This window comes from Bos indicus, chromosome 23 (genome assembly GCF_029378745.1).
Source record: "Bos indicus isolate NIAB-ARS_2022 breed Sahiwal x Tharparkar chromosome 23, NIAB-ARS_B.indTharparkar_mat_pri_1.0, whole genome shotgun sequence".
Lineage (NCBI taxonomy): Eukaryota > Metazoa > Chordata > Mammalia > Artiodactyla > Bovidae > Bos > Bos indicus.
Window position 1 is genome coordinate 28,437,445 of NC_091782.1, and position 25,383 is coordinate 28,462,827.

The following is a 25,383-nucleotide window of genomic DNA, read 5'->3' on the forward strand; positions in this document are numbered from 1 at the left end:
ATCTTAGTTTTTTAAATGTTGAGTTTTAAGCCAGCTTTTTCACTCTCCTCTTTCACACTCATCAACAGGCTCTTTAGTTCTTCCTGCCTCTTTAGTTCCTCTTCTTCACTTCCTGCCATTAAAATGGTATCATCTCCTTATCTAAGGTTGTTGATATTTATTTCTCCTGGCAATCTTGATTCCAACTTGTGGTTCATCCAGCCTGGCATTTTGCCTGATGTATTCTGCATATAAGTTAAATAAGCAGGGTGACAATGTACAACCTAATTATCCTCCTTTCCCAATTTTAAGCCAGTCTGTAGTTCTGTATCAGGTTCTACCTGTTGCTTCTTGACTTGCATACAGGTTTTCAGGAGACAAGTAATATGGTCTGGTGTTCCCATCTCTTTGAGACCATTCCACGGTTTGTTGTGATCCACACAGTCAAAGGCTTTAGCGTAGTCAATGAAGCAGAAGTAGATGTTTTTCTGGAATTCCCTTGCTTTCTCTGTGATCCAACAAATGCTGGCAATTTGATCTCTGGTTCCTCTGCCTTTTCTAAACCCAGCTTGTACATCTGGAAGTTCTCAGTTCACATACTGCTGACGCCTAGCTTGAAGAATTCTGAGCCTAATTTTGCTAGCATGTGAAATGAGTACAATTGTATGGTAGTTTAAACATTCTTTGGCATTGTCCTTCTTAGGGATTGGAATGAAAACTGACCTTTTCCAGTCCTTTGGTTCGCTTCACTTCCTCATATGTAGAAAAGCATTAAATCCTTTCATGGTGAGATCAGCTCCTTGTGACTAGCAGAAAACCTTTGGAAGATAAGCTTGATTGCACTGAACTCCCCCCTTCACCAAAATCATATATACTGACCTTCCTTCCCTACCTCTGTGGAGCTGTTTCTCAGAGCTATCTGAGGTGCTGTCTCCCAGGCTTCAGTCCTCATTTTGCCCCAAATAAAACTTAACTCACAAGTCTTAAGTTGAGCATCTTTTTACTTGACAAGTATAATAGTCATGGGAAAGAAAAAGCTGAATGAACTAAGTATGATCAATATGTAAATAAAGTGGGAGCTGAAGGAATGGGAAGCGTGCAAAAAACAATGACCATCAACTATTGCATCAGCCACTGTGTGATGTGGCAGACAGTGGCTGTGATGGAAAAATCAAGCAGCAGTTCTAACAAGGCATCGTGTTTAGAGATTTGGAAATAAAAGCCAAAAGAATCAGCTAAAAAGTATTCAAAGTGGTCACCAACGGGAAAGCAGAAATTGAGAAGAATCAGGATTATAATAAGAGTCTGTATCATGAGAAATCATGTACAGATATTTGACTTCTTAATTTACAGACAAGTAGGCCTTTGATTAAACAATCACACAAGAAAATGAATGAGGATGAAAGTTAATGCTTAACTGGCAGAAAATGCTTATTGGTAATAATTTATTATCCATGTGCTGTATTATAATTAAAAAGGTGGTGCAGCTGCAACCACCTCAAATATATTAACACTTTTAATCATCCCAAACACGACTGGAAAGAAACACTAGATTTCTCACTTCATAGATGAAGAAATGGAGACTGCAAGAAGGATGTGTTATATTTTAAATCAACTAACTTCAAAATAATAATAATAATAAATACATCTATATGGAATCTGCCATAAGGGTGGTGTCATCTGCATATCTGAGGTTATTGATATTTCTCCCGGCAATCTTGATCCAGCTTGTGCTTCTTCCAGCCCAGCGTTTCTCATGATGTACTCTGCATATAAGGTAAATAAGCAGGGTGACAATATACAGCCTTGACGAACTCCTTTTCCTATTTGGAACCAGTCTGTTGTTCCATGTCCAGTTCTAACTGTTGCTTCCTGACCTGCATACACATTTCTCAAGAGGCAGGTCAGGTGGTCTGGTATTCCCATCTCTTGAAGAATTTTCCACAGTTTATTGTGATCCACGCAGTCAAAGGCTTTGGCATAGTCAATAAAGCAGAAATAGATGTTTTTCTGGAACTCTCTTGCTTTTCAATGATCCAGCGGATGTTGGCAATTTGGTCTCTGGTTCCTCTGCCTTTTCTAAAACCAGCTTGAACATCTGCAAGTTCACGGTTCACGTATTGCTGAAGCCTGGCTTGGAGAATTTTGAGCATTACTTTACTAGCATGTGAGATGAGTGCAATTGTGCAGTAGTATGAGCATCCTTTGGCATTGCCTTTCTTTGGGACTACAATGAAAACTGACCTTTTCCAGTCCTGTGGCCACTGCTGAGTTCTCCAAATTTGCTGGCATATTGAGTGCAACACTTTCACAGCATCATCTTTCAGGATTTGGAATAGCCCAACTGGAATTCCATCACTGCCACTAGCTTTGTTAATAGTGATGCTTTCTAAGGCCCACTTGACTTCACATTCCAGGATGTCTGGCTCTAGATGAGTGATCACACCATCGTGATTATCTGGGTTGTGAAGATCTTTTTTTGTACAGTTCCTCTGTATTCTTGCCACCTCTTCTTCATATCTTCTGCTTCTGTTAGGTCCATACCATTTCTGTCCTTTATCGAGCCCATCTTTGCATGAAATGTTCCCTTGGTATCTCTAATTTTCTTGAAGAGATCTCTAGTCTTTCCCATTCTGTTGTTTTCCTCTATTTCTTTGCATTGATCGCTGAGGAAGGCTTTCTTATCTCTTCTTGCTATTCTTTGGAACTCTGCATTCAGATGCTTATATCTTTCCTTTCCTCCTTTGCTTTTCACTTCTCTTCTTTTCATAGCTATTTGTAAGGCCTCCCCAGACAGCCATTTTCTTTTTTGCATTTCTTTTCCATGGGGATGGTCTTGATCCCTGTCTCCTGTACAGTGTCATGAACCTCAGTCCATAGTTCATCAGGCAATCTATCAGATCTAGTCCCTTAAATCTATTTCTGACTTCCACTGTATAATCATAAGGGATTTGATTTAGGTCATACAGGAATGGTCTAGTTGTTTTCCCTCCTTTCTTCAATTTCAGTCTGAATTTGGCAATAAGGAGTTCATGGTCTGAGCCACAGTCAGCTCCTGGTCTTGTTTTTGCTGACTGTATAGAGCTTCTCCATCTTTGGCTGCCAAGAATATAATCAATCTGATTTCGGTGTTGACCATCTGGTGATGTTCATGTGTAGAGTCTTCTCTTGTGTTGTTGGAAGAGGGTGTTTGCTATGACCGGTGCATTTTCTTGGCAAAACTCTATTAGTCTTTGCCCTGCTCCATTCTGTATTCCAAGGCCAAATTTACCTGTTACTCCAGGTGTTTCTTGACTTCCTACTTTTGCATTCCAGTCCCCTATAATGAAAAGGACATCTTTTTTGGTTCTAAAAGGTCTTGTAGGTCTTCATAGAACCGTTCAACTTCAGCTACTTCAGCGTTACTGGTTGGGGCATAGACTTGGATTACTGTGATATTGAATGGTTTGCCTTGGAGACGAACGGAGATCAGTCACACTGGAAGAGAATGGAGAAGGTACTATTATCATATTAGGTAGTGAGACTGCGGGTGAATTTTTTCCATTTAAAAAATTATTTGCTGTTGTTGTTGGTATGTGGTGTGCAATCAGAAAAGAAAGAAGGAAAAGAGCTGATTTTGGCTGTTATGATGCAAAAAAAGAAGAAAAGAAAACAAAAATGTACATGTACTATCCAATTTATTCCATTTATCACTCTGAAGTCAGTCAGATATAATCACAGCTTAAGTATCAAGTGTTTGGAATGAGACTCAGAAGTGCCCAGCCCAGGATCACACAGCTGGTGGAAGCCAGGTCCTGAGACAACCAGCTCAGTGTTCCATCGCTATGGCACCTTCAGAGAGGAAGGGGGCCTCAGACCATGGGGTTAATCCTCTCACAACATCACCCTTCTCTTTACAACATCCAGAGGGAATATTGAAGTCCTTTAGTGATGGAGAATTCAGCTGCTACCAAAGAAGCTGATTCCTGTGTAATTGTAATTGTTAATAAAAACAATACCTTATGATGAACCCAATTCTGTCTCTCTGATGCTTCTACGGAAATGACCAATTTTTGAATTCTGTGGTCAGACAGAATCTTTTAGCCTTCAGATAACACTCTTCAAATATGAAGAGTCTATTTTTAAGCAAATTATATCTCATCAGGGGGAAAAAAAAGGCTATTAAGTGGGAAGGTTGGTCCAAATATTTCAGCCAAGCAATACTATAAACATGAAGTTCTCCCTAATGACTCTTTGTGTGCGTGCACGCTAGGTCACACAGTCATGTCCGAATCTTTGCAACCCCATAGACTGTAGCCTGCCAGGCTCCTCTGTCCACGGGCTTCTCCAGAACACTGGAGTGGGTTGCCTTGCCCTCCTCCAGGGGATCTTCCCAATCCAGAGATTAAACCCACGTCTCTTAACGCCTCCTGCATTGGCCAGCGAGTTCTTTACCACTAGGGACACGTGGGAATCCCAATGATGTTTTGAGGACGTTTATTAATTCTTTAACTGAAATGATATTTATTTAGCACATGCTCTCTGCCAGGCCCTGGGGATGCATTAGGTGAAAGCGAAAGTCGCTCAGTTGTGTCTGACTCTTTGCGACCCCATGGACTGTATAGTCCAGGAATTCTCCAGACTATTGAGGGGGTAGCCTTTCCCTTCTCTAGGGGATCTTCCCAACACAGGGATCGAACCCAGGTCTCCCACATTGCAGGCAGAATTTTTACGAGCTGAGCCACTAGGGTAGTCCAAGAACTTGCCCTGGGTGTTTTGATGCTAAATAGTCCAGCTGGGAAATAGGCATTTGGGATAGAGAGCAAGGGTGTCACTGTAGTCTGGGAATAGCTCAAGACGTCCTTCCTGAGGAGGGGACATTTGAAAGCAGCCTTGAGGATGAACAGGAGTTGACGGGGCAGCTGTGGTCTGTATAGAGGGAAACTGCTGATAAGGAGTCGTGCGTGTATATTGGACGGTGTGGTGGTGTCACAGGATGGACCAAGTCCCTGGAGACTGGAGAGTGGGGGCTCCAGCTGGGCAGTCTTCACCCCAGCATGTCCTCCCCCACTCTCCTAGCTGTGTTACTCCAGACAAGTTATTTTCCCTCTGTGCTCATCCGCATCTGCAAAACGGGCGACGTTTCAGGGATGTGGTGAGGGCTGGGTGAGTTGATATGGGAGGTGCTCAGGACAGAGCCTGGCACGTACTGGATGCTCAAGCCTTGTTTGCTCTGGTGGCTGGAGGGAACCGAGGTGGGAGAGAGCGGGAGGCTGAGGATGGAGGCTGGGCCCTGGAAGCCCTCCTTGCCTGGTGGGATTTTCTTTTTGCTGACCCAAGATCCTATCAAAGACAAATGATATAAATTAGGTTCTAATCATGTCTGGATGGCATCACCGACTCGATGGACGTGAGTCTGAGTGAACTCCGGGAGTTGATGATGGACAGGGAGGCCTGGCGTGCTGCGATTCATGGGGTCGCAAAGAGTCGGATACAAATGAGCGACTGAACTGAACTGAAACTGAATCATATCTCCTTCAGGCTCCTCTGGCCGAGACAGTCTCTCAGACTTCCCTTTTTGTGTGATGACCTGGACGTTTTTGAGAATTGCTCAGGGATAGTGTGGAATGTCTCTCTGGTTGAGTTGGGTTTTTGCAAAGAAGACCACAGGGATGAAGTGACATTCTCCACACATCAAGGGTTTATACTGTCCACTGGAATATCACTAATAAATTCACTTCAGCACCCACCTAAGATATATTTCCTCGGTTTCTCCTTGTGAAGTTCTATTTTTACTTCCTCACTGTCCACACTGTAGTCTTTGAAATATGGAAGGAAGGTACCATGTGCAGTCCACACTTAAGGGGCGCTCTGATATAAACTCTGCTGTGCAGGGGTTTGTGCAAATAAAAGTTTTCCAGTGAGATGGAGAAGTACTAGACTGATGAGCAGATGGGATGGAAAGTCTCTGTGTAGCTTCATGAGAAACTGCTGACTCATTACTAGCGACTACCCTGCTTCCTATTCCTGCCCCAGTGAGCCAGGGTTTCTGCTGCTCCATGTCCTGGTCAGCACTTGGCATCACCGGTTCCTGGATTCTAGCTACTCTACTAGGTGTGTGAGGATGTATCATTGCTGTGTTTATCTGCATGTCTTCATAACATGTGATGTTGAGCACCTTTTGGATGTATTTCCATATCATCTTGAGGAGGTGTCTGTTCAGACTTTTCTTTCATTAAATTGGTGTTTATTTTTATATTGTTGAATGTAATGGTTCTATGTATATTCTAAAACAAGTTCTTTTCCATATATGTGAATTTGCAAATAATTTGTTCCTGTCTGTGCCCTGAGCTCTTTCCCTGACAGAACAGTATTCATTAACGTCTAGATGTACATTTCTGAGGAGAGAAATCAGGAATTCCTAAGTGCAGTGGTTTCTAAATAGAGGACTTGGGTGACGGGGATGGAGGGAGAACGTGAATTAGTTACTTTGTTTATGCCCGAGCATCTTCTCAGCCCTCTTGTGTGGAGTTAAAGAATGCTTTTGAAAAGTGAGCTGAACATGCCTTGCCCTTGTAAACCCTTGACCAATCCCCTTCAGGCCACGTGTTAGCACATGCATTCTCTGCCCAGGACCCATCATCTGTTGACTGAGCTGTTCTGCCATAGAAATTCCACCACTGGAAAAGGTGGGCTGACTTGTACGGACAGTTCTTCCCACAGAAAATAGCTGAAAATGCCATGGAAAATACAAAAACTGTGTTAGAAGCATCAAAGAGGGGACAAAGTCCTAACAGACGACCACACCTCTGAGAAGAAGGTTAAGATTCTGCTTGGCCTCCACAGAGAATTCCGTCCTGAGAAGAGAAGAGACGCCCCTGTGAGTCGCTGCCCGGAGCCCAGGCACGGAGCCCAGGACGTCCAGCCTCATGTCCCCAGCTCTTCACTTTTCTACCCACCTGCCTTCTTTCTTCAAAATTTAAAGGAAGCTTTATAATTCTGATTATGATGTATATGTATAACACATGATATGATAAAGGTTCACTGTAAAATAAGTTACAAAGGGTTGAAAGTGATAAAGGACAAAGTTAAAAGAACTGTAATCCTCACACAGGAGATATTTAGTTGCATTTACTTTTACTTTACTTTCGTTTTCCGGCTGCTGCCCAGGTGCTGGGACCTTCTCTAAACTGTTGAGCTCAGATCTCAGGCGCTCCCCTCTGTACTCTCCAGAAGCCACTTCCTGAGTCAGCTCACTTCCTCCTCCCTCCTCAGTCCCCTCTTGTACCTCCTTCCCTCGTCTTTACTCTTTTTTTTTAAAATATATGTATTTGTTTGGCTGCGTTGGGTCTTAGTCGCAGCACGAGGGAGCTTCCTTCTCCTTTGCCGTACATGGACTGTGGCACACGGGCTCCAGAGCAGCGGAACTTCAATAGCCACACCACGCCAGCTTAGCTGCTCAGTGTCCTGTGGGACCGTAGTTCCCTGACCCGGGATTGAAGGTGCGGACCTTGCACTGGCAGGCGAGTTCTTAACCACTGGACCAGCAGGAAGTCCTGTCAAATTGTTTCTGTGTCTTTGAGTTTGAATAGGTGCACATGTTTGTGTCTTTGTGAGTGTTTGATTAACACAGAGAAGATTTATGGATTTTTATGACTTTTCATCTTTGGGTCATACAACTCTTCATTTCCCAAGTGTAAAATAGTCATATATATTTTGTCTAGGAGACAAGAGTCCAGAGGTGAAGGAAAAAAGAATTGCTTGAATTTGAGGGGGAAGTGTAGAAGGAGAAGAATACCATAGAACCCGTTCTTTCCAGCTAGAGAAACCCCTGAAACGAGAAGCTGTGTGCCACAGCTAGAGAGTAGCCCCCACTCACCACAACTACAGAAAAGCCCACAGAGCAATGCCCAGCACAGCCAAAAATAAATAGATAAAATTATATTTTTATAAAAGAATTTTAAGGTGGTGGAGCCTTAGGTTACATCTTCTGCTTCATAATGTTGCAAGTATGTACAAGTCCTACAAGGTACTTGATTTATGTTGTGTTCAACAAACACTTTCTCTTGGGTTGAGTGAACACTTCTGTGTCTACTTATGCTTACCAGGTTAAGGAAATCACCAAGAGCTCAGTAGAATAGAGCAAGAATTAGCTCCAGTGATGGGCAGTTTGAACACTTATAACCTGAAGGTGGTATACCATGGTCTGCTTAATGTCTGCTTAACATTCTAGTTGCCAAAACACATATTAATGGAACTTTCTGTGCATGCTGCATTTTAAGGCTGTACCTTAAATAGACAAACCCACTATACTCATATAAAGACTGTATTTTAATATGCATCAATCTATGAGTCACAGAATAACTTTTGGGAGGGAGAGACTGAAAGTTAAGGACATTCTAGACACACACTGTCCGATATGCTGGCGACTAGTCATATTTGAATGAAATAAAATTAAAAGAGGCACAGACTCACAGATACGGAACAGACTTGTGGTTGCCAAGAGGGAGGGGTCTGGGGGTTGGGGGTTAGTTAGCTGCAAACCATTACATAAAGAACAGATGAACAGGGGACTTCCCTGGTGATCCAGTGGTTAAGAATCCATCTTGCAAGGCAAGGCAAAAGGGTTCAATCTCTGGGCAGGGCACTAAGATCCCACATGCCTTGGAGTAACTGAACCCGCATACCAGGATGAAAAAGATCCCTCATGATGCACTGAACATCCTGTATGTTGCAACTACGACCCAACGCAGCCAAGTAAATAAATAAATATTTTTTAAAAATAAAATGGATAAACAATGGTAGCACAGGTAACCCTATTCAACATCCTGGAATGAATCATAATGGAAAAGGATCTAAAGAAGAACCTATAAACGTGTATAACTGAGTCGCTTTGCCATACAGCAGAAACTAACACAACATTGTAAATCAACTAGACTTCAACCAAATAAATACAAATATGTGAACAACTGATTCATTAAATAAAAGAAAAGTACTCATCACAACACTCATGTGTGAGGTGCTGAAATAGCCACATGTAGCCAGTGTCTCCCTGAATAGAGAGCACAGATATAGAACAATTCCTTCATCACAGAACATTCCGTTGGACAGGCCTGCCTTCATGCTTTGTGGACCTAAGTCAGATGCATCAGACCACGTGAGGTGAAAGAGTCACTAGTATTTCTCTTAGACACTATGTCAGATTTCTGTCCAGGATATGAAGACAGATCAAGCTGGCGTGTAACCAAACCAACCCAGGTCATAAGTGTGTGCAGGGCCTCTAGGAACAAACTGCTCCCAGTTCCAAAGGGGAAACACCTGTCCCCCGATTCCCCTTCCCAGACTGAGGCGACTCCCTGGTATCAGTTCCTAGGGGGTCAGTTCTCTTGGAGAGGAGCCCAGAAGAAGGCCTTCCACTGGGTTTAAGGAGGCAGGGAGTCCAGTTCAAGGAGATCTCCAAAACAAAGAGGAGGGAAAGACAGGGATCAGTTGGGAGACACCCTGGTTTACTCAGGACCGCAGTTCTCAGAGTGTGGTCTCTGGAGCCCCTGGGATCACTGAGATACTTTGACTGTTCACTACATGGACATTTGCTTTGAGGTAAAAGAGCAATAACAGAGATTACGTCAGCAAACTTCACTAGTAATTATTTTCACTACAGTTTACTTGCAGGAAAAAAAAGGAAAGTTTTCTTATAACGTCCAGGTTGACGTATTAAAAGTTCTTATCTTTCCTTCATAAACCATAATGGAAAAGATATGAAAAAAAATATATGTATAACTGAGTCACACTGCTGTACAGCACAAATTAACACAACAGTGTAAATCGACTATACTTCAGTAAAATACATTTTAAAAATAAACGAATAAAAGTCTTATGTCTCCTGAATTCATCACCTTTAAATCCGTGTTTTAAAGTATCTTCTGTAACCACTGAGCTGCTGGAGCTGCTGGAAGCCCCCCACCCTGAGGAAAGGGAAGTTGGAGACTGAATGGTTCCCCCACTATGCAGCGCTCCCTGGGGGGAGCAGCACAAAGACGGTGGTGAAAGCATTATTCTTTGAATAGTCTGAAGACACCCCAGGGGACACCTGGAGTCCACCCCCAAACCTGTGCTAGGGACAAGCATGGGCCCTTGGAGCCCTCCTGCTTCTCGGATTCCCAGGTGTTTTGGATGTTAATCCCCATCTGCTTCCATCAGCAGAAGGAGCGAGACCGTGGAGAAATGCGTGTGGGGAGGAGTGATGGGCCAGGTCTGAAAGGACACACTCCGGGTCCCACTAATGCAGCAGCAGCGTGGTCCTGTGACCACAGAGAGGCTGGGAAGTCCCCTCCCAAGAGGGGAGAACAGTTGAAGTTAATCAGCAACAGTGAGTACCCATTTCAATTTATTTAGTGTTCAGATATTTATTGACTCTTTACCACACGCCAAGCTCTGTGCGAACAGCAGCCTGAGACTTGACTGAGCAGCACCTTGGTCTGGGAGAAACGGAATCCACAGCACAGAAGACCTGTTGGGAAGTGCCTGCCACCCCAGGAGAAAGGATAAAGAAAACATCTTCTGGAAGTTCATAGAGTGATTCTAGACTGGAAGGTGCCTGGAGATGATAGGATTTGGACTCCACTTGCAGAGAAGAACAGGATACCAGTGGGGGAAGCTGGAACTGGAGCTTAGAAGCGGGGCCTAGAAGTACAAGGTGTCAGAAGGAATACTATGATATTGAATTCATTGAATCCATACATTCTAAAGTTATAAATGGATGGAATAATGACTCATTATATTAAGTGAAAAAGATATCAGTAAGATGAATTCATCCCATATTTTAGAAAGCTATATAAATTTAGATGAAACCACACAGATACGTTGAGTCAAAGTTTTCTAATTTTCAAACTGTTTTATTGTTAATATAAAGAGAAAAGTGCCACCAACTGCTTTGCTTGGATAGACTAACTTCTCCACAACAGACACTGAGAACTGGGGTGTAGACAAGTGAACCCAGCACGTCCCCAACCTCTCCCTGCAGGTCCCCTGAGGGAGCGACCTCTTCTCTAGTCTCCCTGTGGACCCAGCGCCTGACTCAGGGGCTCACTCAACACTCCCTGAAGTGCTACACTTGGGAAGTGGCCTCTTGTGTCCTAGTCAAGAGAGTGATTTCCTCTAGAAGGCACCGCCCAAACACTGAATCTTACAGAAGTGGGTTTGCTCTAACAGCAGGACTGTGACGGTGGCAAGTGTGAGTGTTGGCTCTTTTACTGACGAAGCCAGGGAGCCCTGCAGCACTCATGCCATTTCTCACAAGGCCACCAGAGGGCGGTGTGCAGTTGCTTAAGACAAACCAGCCCCATTCAAATATCCTTTCCAAGGTAGCCTTGTCAAAACATGTTTCAAAGTTAGAGGATTTCTTTAAAGTACATTGATTTGCTTTTTGTCTTTAATCTCATTTGGACGCTAGTGGAAGTCCACTGTAAGTAACAAATATGAGGTGAGGCCCTGACAGAAGTTGACACTGTGATACACAGACGTGTAAACTTACATGTCCAGTCCCCCATCTGTCCATCTCTGTTCCGTACACTCTCCCTCTCCAGTTCAGTTCAGTTCAGTAGCTAACTCATGTCCGATTCTTTGCGACCCCATGAACTGCAGCACACCAGGCCTCCCTGTCCATCACCAACTCCGGAGTTTACCGAAACTCAAGTCCTTTGAGTCGGTGATGCCATCCAACCATGACTACTGGAAAAACCATAGCCTTGACCAGACAGATCTTTGTTGGCAAAGTAATGTCTTGCTTTTTAATATGCTGTCTAGGTTGGTCATAACTTTTCTTCCAAGGAGTAAGCATCTTTTAATTTCATGGCTGCAGTCACCATCTGCAGTGATTTTGGAGCCCCCCAAAATAAAGTCAGCACTGTTTCCACTGGTTCCCTATCTATTTGCCATGAAGTGATGGGACCGGATGGCATGATCTTCGTTTTCTGAATGTTGAGCTTTAAGCCAACCTATTCACGCTCCTCTTTCACTTTCACCAAGAGGCTCTTTAGTTCTTCTTCACTTACTGCCATAAGGGTGGTGTCATCTGCATATCTGACATTATTGATATTTCTCCCAGCATTCTTGATTCCAGCTTGCGATTCATCCAGCCCAGTGTTTCTCATGATGTACTCTGCATAGAACTTAAATAAGCAGGGTGACAATACACAGCCTTGATGTACTCCTTTTCCTATTTGGACCAGTCTGTTGTTCCATGTCCAGTTCTAGCTGTTGCTTCCTGACCTGCATACAGGATTCTCAAGAGGCAGGTGAGGTGGTCTGGTATTCCCATCTCTCTCCTGACTCGCAGGGAGTTGGACACAACAGTGCAACTAGCAGAACTGAAGTGTGTCTGATGACTGTCTTTACCACTGAACCACCAGGGAAGCCCAATCTGTACGTCTATGGACTATTAATTCTTTGCCTCATCTATTATTTGTTTTACTTTCTTGAAAGATTTTGTGGAAGAAATCAGCTTGTTAGTACACTATCTGAATTTTACTCATTTAAGCCTCATGATACACTTTAGCACTTCTCTGTATTTTCCTCTTGTTAAACAAGAGACTTGGTAAGATTCAGATCACACTGGGTTTTTAAAAATTACTCTAGCACAAGTGGATAATATTAATAGCAGTTTATAGAACTATCATACCATTTTATACTGCTTTATAGCATGGTAATTTACTTCCGTTCCTCTTGAGGGTATCAGGTCTTTTAGATCATCATTAGAGAAAGGGTGACATTCACCAAGCATGCTCACTTCAAAGAAAACACAGATGTTTATGTCATCAAGATTAACATTCATCAATCAAGGAAAACAGCACCATTAAGATCAGTTCAGTCAGTTCAGTTGCTCAATCGTGTCCAACTCTTTGCAACCCCATGGACTGCAGCACGCCAGGTTTCCCTGTCCATCACCAACTCCCGGAGTTTGCTCAAACTCACATCCATCAAGTCGGTGATGCCATCCAACCATCTCATCCTCTGTCGTTCCCTTCTCCTTCTGCCTTCAATCCCAGCATCAGGGTCTTTTCCAATGAGTCAGTTCTTCACATCAGGTGGCCAAAGTATTGGAGTTTCAACTTCAGCATCAGTCCTTCCAATGAATATTCAGGACTGATTTCCTTTAGGTTAGACTGGTTTGATCTCCTTGCAGTCCAAGGAACTCTCAAGAGTCTTCTCCAATACCACAGCTCAAAAGCATCAACTCTTCACTGCTCAGCTTTCCTTATGGTCCAACGCTCACATCCATACATGAATCCTGGAAAAACCATAGTTTTGACTAGACAGACCTTTGATGGCAAAGCCATGTCTCTGCTTTTTAATATGCTCTCTAGGTTGGTCATAGCTTTTCTTCCAAGGAGCAAGCATCTTTTAATTTCATGACTGCAGTCACCATCTGCAGTGAGTTTGGAGCCAAAGGAAATAAAGTCTGTCACTGTTTCCATTGTTTCCCATCTATTAGCCATGAAGTGATAGAACCAGATGCCATGGTCTTAGTTTTTTGAATGTTGAGTTTTAAGCCAGCTAGTCATCAGACTAGCTTGATACATTTGTGAATGGAAGCCCTGAAAATAAGAGTAACCTCAGGGAAAGTGACTTTGAAAGTCACAGGGATTTAATTACAGAACTTTGGCAGGACTGAGGAAACAGAGGCCCTTGGAGGGCACAAACAAAACCTTGTGTGCACCAGGCCCCAGGAGAAAGGAGCAGTGTCCGCACTAGAGACCGAGCCAGACTTGCCTGTGAGTGTTAGGGAGTCTCCGGCGGAGGCAAGGGTCAACAGTGGCCTGCCTTGGGGTCAGGGCCACTTGACTGCAACAGTCCTGGGAGGTGTGGCGTGCTGGCATAAGTCCTTTTGCAGGAGGTTGCTGTTCCCCCTACCATAGTTTGGCTTCAGGTCTAACTACAGGAAGAGAACACGGGCCCACCCATCAGCAGAAAACTGGATTAAAGACTTACTGAGCATGGCCTTGCCCACCAGAACAAGATGGGCAAAGCTTTTCCCCACGGCCAGTCCCTTGCGTCAGGAAACTTGCACAAGCCTCTTATTCTCATCCATCAGAGGGCAGACGGAATGAAAACCACAATCACAGAAAACTAACCAAACTGTTCCCATGGACCACAACCTAATTTCATTCTAACTCAGTGAAACTACGCGCCATGCCATGTAGGGCCATCCAAGACGACAAGTCATGATAGAGAGTTCTGACAAAACGTGGTCCACTGGAGAACAGAATGGCAAACCACTTCATTATCCTTGCCTTGAGAACCCCATGAACAGTATGAAAAAGCAAAAATATATGACACAGAAGGTGAACCTCCAGGTTGGTAGGTGTCCAATATGGTACTGGGGAAGAGTGGAGAAATAGCTCCAGAAGGAATGAAGAGGCGGAGCCAAAGTGGAAACAATGCCCAGTTGTAGCTGGTGGTGAAAATAAAGTCTGATGCTGCAAAGAATAATATTGCATAGGAACCTGGAATGTTAGGTCCATGAATCAAGGTAAATTGGAAGTGCTCAAACAGGAGATGGCAAGAGTAAACCCTGACAGTTTAGGAATCAGTGAACTAACCAGGACTGGATGGGTGAATTTAATTCAGATGACCATTATATCTACTACTGTGAGTGAGGATCTCTTAGGAAAATGGAGCAACACTCAGAGTCAACAAAAGAGTCCAAAATGCAGAAGTTGGGTGCAATCTCAACAACGACAGAATGATCTCCATTCATTTCCACGGCAAACCATTCAATAACACAGTTATCCAAGTCTATGCCCCAAACATTAATGCCAAAGAAGCTGAGGTTGAACAGTTCTATGAAGACCTACAAGATCCTCTAGAACTAATGCCAAAAGAAGGATGTCCTTTTCATCACAGGAGACTGGAATGCAACAGTAAGAAGTCAAGAGATACCTTGAGTAACAGGCAAGTTTGGCCCCGAAGTACAAAATGAAGCAGGCTAACAGAGTTTTGCCAAGAGAACACACTGGTCACAGCAAACTCCATCTACCAACAACACAAGAAATGACTCTACACAAGGACATCACCAGATGATCAAGAGTGAAATCAGATTGATTGTATTCTTTGCAGCCAAAGGTGGAGAAGCTCTACACAGTCAGCAAAAACAAGACCAGGAGCTGACTGTGGCTCAGATCATGAAGTCCTTATTGCCAAGTTTAGACTTAAATTGAAGAAGGTAGGGCAAACCACTAGGCCATTCAGGTATGACCTAAATCAAATCCCTTATGATTATACAGTAGAAGTGACAAATAGATTCAAGGGATTAGATATGATAGACAGAGTGCCTGAAAAAGTATGAATAGAGTTTCATGACATTGTACGGGAGGTGCTGATCAAAATCATCCCGAAGAGAAAGAAATGCAAAAAGGCAAAATGGTTGTCTGAGGAGGCCTGACAAATAGCTGAGAAAGGAAGAGAAGTAAAAGGCAAAGGAGAAAAGGAAAGATACACCATCTTAGAGTAGAGTTCCATAGAATAGCCAGGAGAGATAAGAAAGCCTTGCTAAATGATCAATGCAAAGAAATAGAGGAAAACAATAGAATGACCAGAAATCTCTACAAGAAAATTAGAGATACCAATGGAACATTTCATGCAAAGATGGGCACAATAAAGGGCAGAAACGGTAGGGACCTAACAGAAGCAGAAGATATTAAGAAGAGGTGGCAAGAATACTTCCAGAAGAACTATACAGAAATGATCTTAAAGACCCAGATAACCATGACGGTGTGATCACTCACGTAGAGCCAGACATTCTGGAATGTGAAGTCAAGTGGGTCTTAGGAAGCATCACTATGAACAAAGCTAGTGGAGGTGATGGGATTCCAGCTGAGCTATTTCAAATCTTAAAAAATGATGCTGTAAAAGTGCTTCAGTCAATATGTCAGCAAATTTCGAAAACTCAGCAATGGCCACAGGACTGGGAAAGGTCAGTTTTCATTCTGATCCCAAAGAAAGGCAATGCCGAAGAATCTTCAAACTACCAGACAATTGCTCTCATTTCACAAGCTAGCAAGATTATGCTCCAAGTCCTTCAAGCTATGCTTTAGCAGTATGTGAACTGAGAACTTTCAGCTGTTCAAGCTGGATTTAGAAAAGGCAGAGGAACCAGAGATCAAATTGCCAACATCAGTTGGATCATCGAAAAAGCAAGAGAATTCCAGAAAAACATCTACTTCTACCTTATTGACTTCGCCAAAGCCTTTGACTGTGTGGATTACAACAAACTGTGGGAAATTCTTAAAGAGATGGGAATATCAGACCACCTGTCCTGCCTCCTGCCAAATCTGTCTGCAGGTCAAGAAGCAACAGTTAGAACCGGATATGGAACAACTGACTGGTTCCAAATTGGGGAAAGAGTGCGTCAGGGCTGTATACTGTCATTCTGTTTATTTAACTTCTGTGCAGAATACCTCATGTGAAATGCCTGGCTAGATGAAACACAAGCTGGAATCAAGGTCACGGAGAGAAACCTCAGATAGGCAGATGACACCACCCTAATGGCAGAAAGCGAAGAGGAACTAAAGAGCCTCTTGAGGAAGGTGAAAAAGGAGAGTGAAGAAGCTGGCTTAAAGCTCAGCATTCAAAAAACTAAGATCATGGCATCCGGTTCTATCACTTCATGGCAAATAGATGGGAAAACAATGGAAACAGAGACTTTATTTTGGGGGCTCCAAAATCACTGCAGATAGTGACTGCAGCCAATAAATTAAAAGACGCTTGCTCCTTGGAAGAAAAGCTATGAACAACCTAGACAGCATATTAAAAAGCAGAGACACTACTTTGCCAACAAAGGGCCATCTAGTCAAAGCTATGGTTTTTCCAGGATTCATGTATGGATGTGAGAATTGGACTCTAAAGAAAGCAGAGTGCCGAAGAATTGATGCTTTTGAACTGTGATGTTGGAGAAGACTCTTGAGAGTCCCTTGGACAGCAAGATCAAACCAGCCAATCTTAAAGGAAATCAACCCCAAATTTTTACTAGAAGGACTGATGTTGAAGGTGAAGCTCCAATACTTTGACCACTTGATTTGAAGAATGGACTCATTGGAAAAGACCCTGCTTTCAGGAAAGATTTTAGGCAGGAGTTGAAGGGGACAACAGAGGATGAGATGGTTGGGTGGCATCACCGACTCGATGGACATGAGTTTGGGCAAACTTCAGGCAATAGTGAAGGACAGCGAAGCCTGTGTGCTGCAGTCCATGGGGTAGCAAAGAGTTGGACAACAAGAAAAAGAGGGCTATGGATTTTCACCAATAAGCTAGGCCTATGAATTTGGCCATGCCATCGAATTTGTCTCATTTGTGAATAAAGAGATACAGCTAGATATTTTTATTGTGATTGTCATGATCAGTATTGAATATTTACAGTAGGTTGAAAGGTAGATGAAGACTGTGACAAGTAGATTGATAGGTAGATAGATAGACAGATGTACAGCAGTGGCAAGTGTTGGAACTGAACTCAGATTTGTCTGACATTGTGATGAAACTAGTATAAAATCCCTTAATGCTACTTATAAACCGAAGTTAGCTGTGATTCAAGACAGAAAGGGCAATTTCTTCCTTGCAGTCTGCATTGTAAAGGTATTTCAGCTACCACCAGTATTCACAAACACGTTCAGTTTAGATTTAAACATTTCTCCCAGGAAACTGTCAAAGAAGATAACGTTAGAGTGTTTTGTCCATTTAGTATAAATGTATAATAGTTTCAAGGTGGTAGGTCAGAAGTGAAAGAGGATGATCAGTGTTTAATCATTACAAACTTAAGTCATTGCCCTTTAAACTTCCAGTCACGAAGACCAAGTAAAGCAGAGCACTCCTACAGTTTTGGATCTGGTGCTTTCTGTTTATTCATGTTTATCCTAACTGTACAGCATTTGATGTTGAATTATTGAAATGAAATCTTATTGTGACATTTCAGAGTAGTCGTGCACATTTTCCTGGGGAGAAAATGAATTATAGAACAAAATGAAGATGAAAAAACACAAATGAAAGGTGATAAAAGTAGCAACAATAAACCGTCTTTTTAGGGACCTTTAGAAGTCTGAACATCATCTGAGAACAGTAATTATTCTCAGCGTGTCTTCAAACTTCCAAATTTCTTTGTTCTTCTGAAAGGAACTTAGTTAACATTCTTTTTGTTGTTCAGCTGCTCAGTCGTGTCCAACTCTGCGACGCCATGCACTGCAGCACGCCAGGCTTCCCTGTCCTGCACCATCTCCAGGAGCTTGCTCAAACTCATGTCCACTGAATCAGTTTTGCCATCCAATCATCTCATCCTCTGTTGTCCCCTTCTCCTCCTGCCTTCAATCTTTTCCAGCAGCAGAGTCTTTTCTAATGAGTTGGCTCTTTGCATCAAGTGGCCAAAGAATTGGAACTTCAGTTTCGGCATCAGTCCTTCTAATGAATATTCAGGACTGATTTCCTGTAGGATATACTGGTTTGATCTCCTTGCAGTCCAATGGACTCTCAAGAGTCTTCTCCAAGACCACAGTTCAAAACATTCAATTCTTTGGTGCTCAGCTTTCTTTATAGTCCAACTCTCACATCCATACATGACTACTGGAAAAACCACAGCATTGACTAGATGCCCTTTATTGGCAAAGTAATGTATCTGCTTTTTAATACGCTGTCTAGGTTGGTCATAGCTTTTCTTCCAAGGGGCAAGCATCTTTTAATTTCATGGCTTAGTCACCATCTATAGTTATTTTGGAGCCAAAGAAAATAAAAGTCTCTGACTGTTTCTATTGTTTTCCCATCTATTTGCCATGAAGTGATGGGACCAGATGCCATGATCTTAGTTTTCTGAATGTTGAGCTTTAAGCCAATTTTTATTTGAAAGAAGGAATGACAGTGGAAGAGCTATAAAACTTAGAGAAACAATGAATTACTTTTAAAAAATCTTACATTAGTATAAGTGACATCCAGTGCGCAAAACAGGCTTATGGATTTTAATGGAACAGAATAGGAAATAGTGATATTGTTTCAGGTCCACTGAAAAAATAACCTTTAAGAAACTACCACTTGCGTAGTTTTAGCTTTGTATCAAAGATGAACATCCACAAATAACAGGAAAGGTTATTAAAAATATTACTCCTACATGTGTGGTCCTTTTTATTTTCATAGATTTCAATGAAAATAACGGATTCAATGCAAAAGCAAACATAAAATCCAGTGAGACAGACAAGGAAAAGACTTGCAAAAATATAATAATGAAAAAACTTTCACTGTTCCCACTATAGAGTTTATTTGGAGAAATAGTTTTTTTTCATATAAAAATCATGGGTTATTAACATTATTCTAAATAAATTAGTTGAAAATGTTTAAACTGTTATTTCTTCTACAGGAGATATCGATAGAGGTAACCACATAAACAAAATTATCCTTGGGGTCCTCACTAATTTGCAGGACTGTATAAATATCCTGACCAAAATGTTCTGAAAATCTCTGACTACACAGTCGCTGGGTCAGGACTCGGGGACCGTGTGACTGCACAATTCTCGGTGCAGGAGAGGAGGGATCAGGGCAAAGTCCCAGGTACCGGATCTGGTTCTCAGGATCTCAGGTTCTCAGAGTCAAGGGCCTTGTTTGGGGCAGGGACTGTGTTGGGGATCCCTAGTCTCCTCGACTTTCACTTTCTCTTCGCAAAGTCTGTTGTGCCTTTCCGGCCGGACACTCGGACATTTTACCCAATTTCTTTTTCAGTTTGGGTTTAATCTCCGCGGATGGTGGGGGCGGGTCAAGGTCTCATACCTACCAGTTTGTGTTTGGCTGCGACGTGGGGCCAGACGGGCGCCTCCTCCGCGGGTTCCGGCAGACCGCCTATGACGGTGCGGACACCTCTCTCTGAAGACCTGCGCTCCTGGACCGCGGCGGACACGGTGGCCGAGATCACCAAGCGCAAGTGGGTAATCTCTGGTGAGGCAGAGATCCAACAGAACGACCTGGAGGTCAAGTGCGTGCAGTGGCTCCTCAGCCACCTGGAGAAGGGGAAGGACACGCTGCTGAGCGCAGGTACGAGGGGCACCAGGCCTCCCTGATCTCGTCTCAGGCTGGAGCCGGCTTTCCACGAGGAGAGGAAAATGGGCTCCTTCTGGGAACACCGCCCCAACTTCTTGTCTGGAGAGGGGGAATCCCCCAGGTTTTCATATTCTGTAGAAGACAGTGACACACCAGTGGCCCCATTTCTCTGAAGGACAGTTAAAGCATTCAGTGTTTTTGGATAAGAAACAGAAAACCATTCCTGAAATAACTGGTCAGCAGTGCCCTTTGACCCTAACTGCCATCTTGTGAACCATGAGTTTCCCTCTCAAGGTCTGTTCTCACCCTGAGACCATCTTAGGAGGCCAGACTCCAGCTTTTCTGAGACATTCAGCCTCCACCCAAATCAGGACCATTAATCTGTCATTTCCCCTTCCATGGAGTCTCCTACCTTGGCACTCACCCCGACTCCAGAACTTTGCAAGAGCTAGAAGTTTTTCCCAGACCCGGGAGTCCAGGCTGGTGTCTGGTGTTTGTGCTGCTTCTGTCAAACCCATTATCTCCTCCATTCTCAGCATAGTCATGTGGTTCTGCTTCAGTGCCCCAAGGAATGTGAATTTTCTGATTCTTCCTCTTCAGGCCATCCAAAGACACGAGTGGCCCATCACTGCATCTCTGACATTAGGTCACCCTGAGGTGCTGGGCCCTGGGCTTCTACCCTGAGGAGATCTCACTGACCTGGCAGCGTGATGGGGAGGACCAGACTCAGGACATGGAGGTTGTGGAGACCAGGCCTTCAGGGGATGGAGCCTTCCAGAAGTGGGCAGCCCTGGTGGTGCCTTCTGGAGAGGAGCAGAGATACATGTGCCGTGTGAAGCATGAGGGGCTTCAGGAGCCCCTCACCCTGAGATGGGGTAAGGAGGGGGTCAGAATGGAGCTTCTTCTCAGATAAGGCAGGAGCCCTTCTGGACATGTTCAACAAGGTCAGGACTGAAGCCTGAAGTCTGGGCCTCTTCCCTTTCTTCCACAGAACCTCCTCAGCCCTCCATCCTCATCATGGGCATCATTGTTGGCCTGGTTCTCCTCTTGGTCACTGGAGCTGTGGTGATTGGAGCTGGGATTTGGAGGAAGAAGCACTCAGGTAGGGAAAGGAGGGAGGGATCTGAGTTTTCTTGTCTCACTGGGTGGGTTTCTGGCCCAGGTGGAAGTTTGCCTGCCTCGTTACTGGAAAGTACCCTCCACACACATATGGAATCTGAGCTGATGCTAAGACTGACCCTTTTGTAAAGTACATGTGAAAATGAAAGACAAATTTTCATCTTCATAATTCCAGTTGGGGGCCTGTTTCTCAGCATTTGAAGGTCAGGAGGGAATGTCCGTGCTGAGGACAGACCTCCAAGAGGGCAGGTGGTCCAGTCCCCCCACGCCTCCTTCCTTCATGTTCCTGAGTCGGTCCTGGATTTTTGGTCACAGTTGTGACCAAAGTGGTCTTTGTCGTCCACGATCCTAGAGGACTGGGGAGTTCCTCTAGGATCTCATGACTCCATCTTCTCCCTGGTCGCTCACGTGATACTTTCTTCTCACAAGTGAATAAGGAAGGGGCTACACCCAGGCTGCAAGTAAGTATGGAGGGGTGATTCCTGAGACCCTTGTGAGGGTGCAGACAGGAGGCCATGCGGGACTCACCCTCCTCAAAGTACCTTCTCCAGTTTCTCTCCTGTGGGTTCTGACCACGCTCTGGTCTTGTTCTCCCCCAGTCACTGACAGTCCCTAGGGCTCTGACATGTCTCTCACGGTTCCTAAAGGTGAGACCCTAGGGCATCTAGATTGGGGCAGAGGGGGCACACGGGGTGGCGGGGGTCTCTGAGTGGGACATGTGAGCGTGTGGGGGGCTGTGGAGAATGTCAGCCCTTACATGACTGACTGAACTGCTTCCTGATTCTTTTCTCTCACAGTGTGAGACAGCTGCCTTGTGAGGACTGAGTGATACTCGGTCCCACTTTGTGACATCAGATCCCCAGACCCCTCTTTCTGCAGCTGCGTGTGAATGTGTCTGTGCTCCTATTGGCATAACGTGAGGAGGTGGGGAGACTGCAGACCTCTTCCAATCCAAACTCCTGGATTTAAAAAGCAGTGCCTAATAGTCACAGCAAGAGGAATATGCGACCTGTCTGCCTGGGATCTTTTCTGAAGAGAAAATATCATAGTGTGTAGAGTGCAGACTGGTCGGTGTGGAAGGGAGGGGTGATCAGCTCTTGTGGGGAAAGCACAGGCAGCACTGATGTCAGTGTGAATGGATGATGTGCTGTAGCTGCCGCAAGAGAGCAAGTGGCCTGAGTCCACATTAATGAAGATAGAATACAGAGGCGTCTACACTGATCGTTCCTTCATCTGGTATTTGTTGTGTGCCTGATAGAGGATGCTCTATTTTTGCATCAGTGAAACCTCAGTGAACTAACAGCAGACACCCTTTGTTGGCCTCATGCAGTGTGTTCTGGTGAGGGGGGCAGAGTGAGCCTAATAAGTGAGGGAAGTGTCTGCCTAGAGATTGGCAAGTGCTCTGAGGAAGGTGACCCAGAGTATAAGTGTGTGGGTACAGGGAATGTGGCTGTTTTACTAGGGTGGTCAGTGTAGGCCTCGTTGAGGAGATGATCTTTGAGTAAAGATGTGAAGGACATGAAAGAATGTCCACAAACATGTCTAGGGGTAGTTCTCTCCAGGCAGAGGACCTCCAGTGCAAATGCAGGAGGGCAGGAGAGTGTGTGTTCAAGGAAGAGCCAGGAGGCAGGTGTGGCTAGAGCATCGAGGAATTGACATGAGATCAGTGTCTGGCCAGATCATGTGGGCCTCCAGCATATTAGAAGGTGTCTGATGTCTGTGAAAGATGTGGACTCATAAGATGGTTTGACTAGAAGATGACCTGGTGTGACTGCTCGTTAGAAGCATCAGTCTAACTGCTGAGCAGAATCAGGAGGTGAAGGGTGAGTGATGCAGTGGAGGAGCCTGTAGGATTAGTGCGGTGTCCAGGGTGGGGATGCTGGTGCTCCCCTTGACCCTCATTAGATCTAGACAGTGGGATTGGAGCCTGAGAATCTGCATTTGTAATAAGGTTGGTGCTGATGCTGCTGGTCTTCAGATCACACTTTTAGTAGCAGGAACATACGTAGACCAGGATTCCCACATGCTGTGTATCAGCCTCACACACAGAGGTTGTTAAAGAAGCAATCCTTGGTCTTGTCCTAATACTCTGAGAAGGTGGTTCTGGCGAGAGGCTGAGCATTTCATAATAAGCCCCACAAGCAATTCAATGATCAGCCAATTTAGGAACCCCTGAGGTATACATCAAGTGGCCAGAGATCAGTCTTAAATCTACATTTAAAGCATTTTTTTTCTTCAGAAAGAAAAGGGAATTTATATTGACAATTCATATTGTCAATTATGAGGTGTGATGTTGAGAAATAATGTAGTTCTTATTCCACCTGAAGACTTAGGCAGTGGTTCACAGTTCAGCGTAATGAAATCCTTGCTCTCTGAAACTATTCTCCAGGTTGAGTTTTGCTCACTTATTCTTGGAGCTAACAATGGGATCCAAATAAAGTTAGACATACAGTACTATATATATATGGCTACAGGGGAACAGGATCCAGTGTCCACTCCAGGCCAGGTCCCACAAAGGAAGTTTTGGCCCTGCTGGGGCACAGCGTCACTGCTCACACCGTGAGCCCCTCGTGTTGGGCGAGGACCCCGAGCTGAGGACGGCCATCACTGAGGCTCCTGACAACTGGAGGTGGTGTGACTCCCACTCTCGACACCCTTGTCAGATGCATCCTGCATAGTTCCAGCTTCTCTGTGTCACAACATCCTGAGTAGACTCTGTCATATGGTCACCTGAGTGCTGGGACCTCAGCCTCATGCTGTGTGCTCTGGCAAGAATATTTGGGAGAGTGCGTTTTCTTCTTTAATGGAGGAAGGTGGTCTCTGCCTCCTACCAAGACTCTTTGTGTGTGGAAGTCTCCTAATGTGGAAATGCTCCTAATCAGGTGAGGGGGAGAGAGGGATGGACAAGAATGTCAAATTTCGATTGTTAGAGCAAAGATCTGGAACTGGAACTTGACCTGGTACAATGCAGGCACTTGGGTTTGGCTGAAAGAACAAGTGACTAATAAATGCCATCCGGGGTAGACATCTGCTTGCTTACTTGTTTGTTTTGTTTTCATTGGAGTGTAATTGATTTACAATGCTGTGTCTCTTTCTGCTGTACAATACAGTGAATCACCTATAAATATATTCATTCTTTTCTAGATTCTTTCCACATATACACCATTAGAGAGTGCTGGGTAGAGTTCCCTGTGCTATGCAGTATCCACAGCACTTTAAAGTGCTGCCCAGATGGTGGTGGAGGGAGATCCTCGGAGGATGGCTCTGCTCCAGATGCAGAAGAATCCAGACCAGGTGGGAGCTCGTCAGCAGGGTCCAGGATGACATTTCCAAAAAAGGAAAAACTGATGGAATATCCAAAGTATCTACACTTCTTGAATCATTCATGCAAACAGGGGAATCATTAGAGCTGAATTCCTGAGAGCTTCATAGAACATAATCAGCAAAAACAAAGCCTCATCAAGAGGCTCTTCAGTTCTTCCCTTTCTGCCATTAAAGTGGTATCATGTTCTTATCTGAGGTTGTTGATATTGATTTCTCCTGGCAATCTTGATTCCAACTTGTGATTCATCCAGCCTGGCATTTTGCCTGATGTATTCTGCATATCAGTTAAATAAGCAGGGTGCAATGTACAGCCTTATTATACTCCTTTCCCAATTTTAAACCAGTCCGTAGTTCTGTGTCTGGTTCTACCTGTTGCTTCTTGACCTGCATACAGTTTTCAGGAGAAAAGTAAGGTGGTCTGGTATTCCCATCTCTTTAAGACCATTCAAAAGTTTGTTGTGATCCACACAGTCAAAGGCTTAAGCATAGTCAATGAAGCTGAAGGAAGTGTTTTTCTGGAATTCCCTTGCTTTCTCTGTGATCCAACAAATGCTGGCAATTTGATCTCTGGTTCCTCTGCCTTTTCTAAACCCAGCTTGTACATCTGGAACTTCTCGGTTCACATACTGCTGACGCCTAGCTTGAAGAATTCTGAGCCTAATTTTGCTAGCATGTGAAATGAGTACAATTGTATGGTAGTTTAAACATTCTTTGGCATTGCCCTTCTTAGGGATTGGAATGAAAACTGACTTTTTCCAGTCCTTTGGTTCGCTTCACTTTCTCATATGTAGAAAAGCATTAAATGCTTTCACGGTGAGATCAGCTCCTTGTGACTAGCAGAAAAGCTTTGGAAGATAAGCTTGATTGCACTGAACTCCCCCCTTCACCAAAATCATATATACTGACCTTCCCTCCCTA

At 44.1% G+C, this 25,383-nt stretch overlaps 1 pseudogene; it reads left to right on the forward strand.

Moving 5' to 3' along the window:
* Positions 1-5,015: 5,015 nt before the first annotated feature.
* LOC139178831 (BOLA class I histocompatibility antigen, alpha chain BL3-7-like) lies at positions 5,016-21,943 on the forward strand (annotated as a pseudogene).
* Positions 21,944-25,383: the final 3,440 nt, after the last annotated feature.